Source organism: Aptenodytes forsteri, unplaced genomic scaffold (genome assembly GCF_000699145.1).
Source record: "Aptenodytes forsteri isolate BGI_AS27 unplaced genomic scaffold, ASM69914v1 Scaffold207, whole genome shotgun sequence".
Lineage (NCBI taxonomy): Eukaryota > Metazoa > Chordata > Aves > Sphenisciformes > Spheniscidae > Aptenodytes > Aptenodytes forsteri.
In genome coordinates this window covers 1172037-1176979 of record NW_008794836.1, presented here as the reverse complement: position 1 = coordinate 1176979, position 4943 = coordinate 1172037, and positions in this window count along the sequence as shown.

Here is a 4943-nt window from a genome sequence, read left to right as displayed (position 1 = left end):
GTTACGCTTAATGTAACACCAGCAAGGTTAACCACTCGAATAGTCTTAATAGTGAACCACGCTATACTCAGTTCACAGTAGTGTGTGCAGAGCATAGTGGGGCCACAACATCCCGACACAGAGCCGGGGAATTGAAGTTCTGCTCAAACACGCACGGTTGACCTTAAGACACTTTTAACAGCGGATTTGTTTTTGATTGATACACCACGTATAGTACGTACTGGAAGACAGATTATCAGTGGGGCTTCGTTACTGTTTTACTGCGGAGCAGAAGGGCACTTGAAGCAAATCCTCTGATCATCCCTGCTAACCGCACACAGGTTCAGACGGTTGAATGGTGCACAAGAACTAGATTGCTGTTGGCGATGCACTCCAAGTGCACACATAGCACACTCCAGTGGCTAATGGGGAAAAAAAAGTCTGAACTAATGAGCAGTCCATACAACCATGAAGTCCTCCAGCATGTTCCCAGGTTGCATGATGCAACAGATTGCTCTCAAACTGCTGAGAGCTCATATGACATCCCAAAGTTTGCAACAGATTGCTCTCAAACTGCTGAGAGTCATATGACATCCCAAAGTACTTCTTATGCTGTGTAAAAAGTCAGATGGCACCTAGGTCATTACAGTTGGCCTCTGATGGTCCATGGTAGCACATACGGAAATGTTTTTGTTTTGGCTGTTTGCTTCACACACCATTTCCCTGTCTCTCTCTTCACACATCCCGTTACCTCCTGTGCCCCATCTCTGTTCATTTCCACACACCTTATGAATCATGTTGGCTCTTGCAGGAAATAAAGTTTTATTTTCCTTTGAACAGTTTTGCTGACCAGTTTCTCCCAATCACATTTTTGGCCTTTGCTCCCCACCAAGCAGGTGTTTTCTTTGTAGCGAAGTAGCAGGGATTTTGGGTAATGGAATTGGCCATCATGAGGCTGGCAGGGCACATTCAGTTTCCAAATAGATGTTTTTAATCTTTGCATGGGAGAAAGGTGTGAAGAGCTTGGCCAGTGAAGGAACATTCACATCCAGCCATCCATACAGGCTGTCGGCACATTATCGTAGACATCATGTCTCACAGACAGACACCGACAATCTGATTGCATTTCAGAATGGCATACAAGAAAGCCCATTTAATTGGCCATAAGAGCTAAAGTCACTGTCTATGCACAAACTAATAAACCCAGTGGACCAGGAGATACGTAGCATCTCTGATAACTCTCCAAGCACCCAAATGATGCAAGTGACCCTGTCCCTACTTGAAATGAAGATGCAGGAAGCCCTTTTCAGTCCAAAGACTAAAACACAGCCATTAGAGAATTTTCGTATCTTCCTGAGATACCCATGACCTTGCCTTACTGGTACACCATGGCCTGCAGGACAATCTCACGTAGTAGCCCTTGATGCTTACATCATCATAGGTGCCCTGAGCTAGCCATAAAACAGAACTGTGGACAATTTCAGAAAATCCTGCACAGCTCAGGAAACCATGAGGAGTAAAGGTCTAGTCAGCACTTCCCCCCTGCACTATTTGAACACAGTGGACGTGTGGATGTTTTTGGAGATTTTGATCAGACTTCTCTCACAATACACTTGCCCACCACAAACTGGTTAGCTACTGACCACTGGGACTGCTGACTCACAAGACTCTAGGACCAGTCTTTCAGATACAGAAACAGATTCCTGAAATTGCATCTGACGATGCTCCAGCTCTGGTGCCAGCTCACAGGATACACCATTGACTGTGTCCTTCTGCCTTAAAGTTCTGCACACGCTGCTGTTTTCCCCACATCCCCAGCACTGAGTACGTTGCCCAGGCCCACAGCTTCCTGCCAATTGAGGACATAGCAGCCTCTTGACAAGGACTGCCAGACTGTCAGTGTCCATCAGACAACAGGACATCTAGGATGGAGAGAATCATTTCCTGGGGAGGGGGGCCTTGCCAGAATGGCTGCCAAAGCCTCACAAGGAAGAAACTTTTCTCCAGACAGCACGCCTGTTTGCCCAGTGACAAGACTCAGCATCAGAAGGTGGTTGAGTAGTAGGCACCGTGGTGCCATTTGTAAAGATGCAGGGACAGAAGTACAGCAAGAACACAAGGAGGAACAGAAATAAAACTTGTTTTGCATCGGCGTACAACCCACATGCACATACATACTTACAGGCAAACATCATTTCTCTATGAATCCTCACATAGGAATTGAAAGATTAAATAGCGAATGAATATGCTGGCAGCAAGTAGGAGCAGTAACAGGCTTAGACAGGATGCTGGGCAACAGCGTGATATGAAGACAGAGTGAGGTTCTTTTAAAGATTTAATGTCAAGGACATCACTTTTGAAATACATTTATGTATTTAGATTTACCTTTGGTCTCTGCTCTCTTTTTCCATTCACAGCTAATTTTTGCAGCTAAGCCATTGACCAAGGTGGGGGGGAGCACTAGGGGAATGCAACAGACATTAACAGATTATGAATTTCATGTCCACTGACAAAAAAGCAGATTTCTGCTTAAGAACACTAGAACAATAATATTTCAGTGACTATTAGCAGGCTTGTCCATATATCGTTAAGTCCTTGTGGGGAGGGGGGGGAGGAAACCACTCTATAAAACTTTCTCTTCACTGCATATATTTTGGGTTGAGAACTAAAAACACTGTCATGTCTCGTGACTATTTACTCCATATACATATGATCTCTTGCACATGAAACTGTCAAGTGTACTCTATTGTGACATAGTATTTATTCCAGACAGTGCAAGAGAGTACAGCAGCACGTTACACTCCATAACAGCTTTTGGTCAGATCGTCAAAGGACATAAATGACTGTAAAAGTACTTGCATAGTTTCACCAAATTCAGTTTGCTCTCAATAAGGATCTGACCTTTTACGTTTGCCATAGCAAAGACATGCCCTGTTACTAAACATTTTTTTTCTTTTTTTGACTTATTTAAATAAGGTGTAGCATAACTACGGGGAAAAAAAAGAGAGAAAAAAAAAGGAGCTTTAGGCAATTGACTTTTCCAAAGTGTTTGCAGAGATAATTGAAAAATGTATTGAAAATGCTGCCAATCACCTTAATAGATGCAAAAATCTCATATACTTCCAGAGAGACAGAAATGCTCCTGAGGGACACCAGGAGAGAGGTCACTGTATTTGATAAGAAGTTTCCATTGGAAAAAAATTTCAGGCTACACCATAATTTTATTAAACTCCATTAGACTCCATGTCTGCTCCCAATCATTCTACTGTATCTGCTAATTATTACAGAACAAACACTTTTTATTCTATTACACAGGAAAACATTAAAATGTTAAACACAGCCCCGCTCAAACAGTAGGAGTTCAATCCAGTAAAATGGCCATGTAGAAAATGGCACAGAATAACTGTTAATTTCCAGAACAAGCGGCTCCCTAGGTATATAGCACAGTCCCGACTTAAAAGATAGTTTTCTCTAAGCCCTACTGACACTTAGCCCAAGCTGCATTCATCAATAAAAACAAGCCATGGCACATGCTGCTCTTTATTCGGCTTCTGTAATCCTGTCTCAAGCCTTTGGTGCACATCAATAAGAGGAGCGCATTTATATGCCAGACTGACACATCGTACAGTAAAACATTGTACTGAGCTGTCATTCTTCATACAAAAAAAAGGAAACACGATTTACTACTGCCATCCTCAGTGAACTAGAAGAGCAATCGCAACAGCGGGTGGTTAACTATTTTGACTTAACTGTTATCTAATAAATTCACATAAATCCCATTTTGCATATCTAAATCTTCATTTCAATGGCGCTGAGTAAAATTGCAGACCAAAACAGGGCTCCAGTGTGTGATAGCTGAAAATGCCTGGCCAGAGAAGTTATCAAGGATCACAGAAGTTAAAGGATCACACAAAACTCTGGCAAATAACAGGCTATGTATTTGCTTTCTGTCAACAGCATACAAAACAACTGCAGACTAACACTTTTTTGAGCTCAGACAGAAGGTGCTTGGCTACAAATGAACAAAATGGCAAATGCACACATATATAAAAGAGACCCATAGAATGTGATCCTCCATCTCCAATGGCAGTTTGAATGTCACCAGCTAAGTTTAAATTTTAATTAGATTTTACTGTTACAAATAACATAGATTGTGCTACAGCACGCATACATGAGTACTGCTGCCAAGACTGCTAATAAAATATTATGTCTCTCCACAATTCAGATAATCACAAATCTGCCCTTTTCTTTCAGCCAAAAAACATTCTTAACATTCAGAACGATAGGCTGTTTTAGGTTGATGAAATAGTCAAGATAATTGTAGAAACAGCTCGTTTCTCTCACAGATGAAAAAAAAAGATACAATGAGCATCCCTCACCCACAAAATCCTATTTATTAATTCTTAGAACATCTGTACAAATTCTGGACTGCAGCTTTATGATGCTTTTTTTTTGACCATGCCATTATATCCTCTTTCACACAGTGTTTTGAAACATGTGCACATTAGACACTTTTGTGCTCTACATACAATATATATGGAATATTTTAATTGCAAGTCATAAATTAATTAATAATGGTAGACTGTAACACCAAGAACCAAAAAACAGTTCCCACAAAATACTGTCTTCTCAAAGAAGTTAATGACACCTCTTTATACGAGACACCAGCCTATCAATCAGAGGTGATATTTTTATCCTGAAAAAGATTACTTAGAATACCTATGGGGTTTTTTTTATACATTCAGCTCATTCAATGTGACGATACACTCTGTACAGGATATCTGAATAAAAAAGAAATTAATTTGGATGTGTTACCCAGTCATAAAACTGGACCTCATGCCTTTCTTTATGGCAAGGAGAAACTTTGTTTCAGATTCATATATCTACATTGAAATAGTTTCATTTTGCAAATTTTCTGAAGTTCTCATTCTTCAAATACCATACAGATCATAGAACCATGGACT